Below are 1864 nucleotides of genomic sequence, written 5' to 3' on the forward strand. Positions count from 1 at the left end.
CAATTACGAGGACATAAATTAAATTAAACATTCACAAAAGAATGACAGGAGATATTTCTATACTATTAAAGATGCCATGAAACCAAAACAGGATTTTTTGGCTTCTAATACATTTCAGCAAATATAACATTTTTCTTTTCTGATAGAAAATAATATAGAAATATAAACATAAAGGGGCATTTTAGACCAATAAAAAGCTGTTAAATCACATGCCAACAACTGATAGCAAGTAGCAAATCACTAGACAACACCTATAACAAACCAAACTTGACCCTCGCAAACACACACACACACACACACACACACACACACACAGATCTCAGTAAAGTAAAACTCTCACTGTTTATTGAGCTGCTCACTCCACCGCTACATAATCTGCCCTAAATAGAATGGAATTTGGGTTGAGTTTATCTAGGTCTCCTATTCTGAGGCGTCCACAGAGACACTTGACCAAAATGCAGTGGTACTTCTGATGATAAAACGCTTTCAAAGCAGCCTTTCCACTTCTCATTGTAACCTTCATTTGTCTAGAGTGCCTTTAATTCAAGCACAATGTAATCAACCTCTAAATGTGACCTTCTGCCACAACAGCCAGCATACAAATTGAATTAAAGCTGCAAGCAGCGATGAACGGCCCTCGCACCCGGCTCACACCACAGGGTGGCTTTTGTAAAACAGCGAACGCGAGAAAATAGGCTTTAATATGCGGTAAATATAAGAGAATATGTGCAAGTCATTTAATGTGCCAACCTTCCTGCTGCAGCTAGTGGCGCTATGACTATAACTGATTTGTCATAGTAGATTTCTTCATTTCAGCACTTTTTATCAAGTCATATGAAATTTAGTGCAGATTGGACATGGAAGGTTTGAGTTAGGTATAAGCATGTTGTGTCCTATTGCCAACAGGTGGCGCTATAGTATAACTAACTTGGCCTTTAGATATCTTCAGGGCCATGACTCTTATCAAATATTCGAAGTTTGGTGCAGATTGGACATTGCATGTTTAAGTTAGTGTAAAATAAGCCATTTTCTGTTGTCAGCAGGTGGCGCTATGATTATAGTGGAATAATGACCTTCAGATGTGTTCAGACCAAGACTCTTTTCGAACATGTGAAGTTTGGGGAAGATCGGACATCTTATGCCTGAGTTACAACAACTTCTATTCCCATGGCGAGACATCAAACTTTGTCACGACGCCATGGCCACACCCTTTAATGAAACCTCAAGATGTTCACAATTTAACATCGCAAAGGCCTTTAGATTAGACTGACCCAAAAAAATTATAAAATGTCATAAAAAATCTAGGAGTAGTTTGTTACGGCGTAAAACATGTCACTTCCTGTTGCCAGCAGGTGGCGCTATACCGATATCTGAATATTGGCATGTAGATATATTCAGGTCAGGAGTCTTCTCAAACATGTGAAGGTTGGGGCAGATTGGACATTGTATGTCTGAATTATAGCAACTTCCTTTCTCATGGCGAAACATCGAAATTTGTAGGCCGCCACAGACACAACCCTTAAACGAAACCTCAAGATCTTCGCAATTTAACATCGCAAAGGCCTTTAGATTACACTGACAAAGTTTGGTGTTGATCTGAATAAATCTCTAGGAGGAGTTCGTTAAAGTACAACCCCTGAAAACTGGCAAAAACTACACAAATTTTTCATAGAAAATTCAAAATAACTGACTTCCTGTTGGGATTCGAATTTCGTACCAAGAGACTTTTTTGTAGGTATTGGTGTGTTACATGTGTTTACCGATTTTTGTACATGTACATGAAACGTAGCTCGAGGCGCACTCCGTTGAAAATGTATAGGTGGCGCTATCGAGGCATTTTGCCACACCCAATGGAATATTGACC

The sequence above is a fragment of the Cyprinus carpio genome, chromosome B19, assembly GCF_018340385.1.
Source record: "Cyprinus carpio isolate SPL01 chromosome B19, ASM1834038v1, whole genome shotgun sequence".
Taxonomy (NCBI): domain Eukaryota; kingdom Metazoa; phylum Chordata; class Actinopteri; order Cypriniformes; family Cyprinidae; genus Cyprinus; species Cyprinus carpio.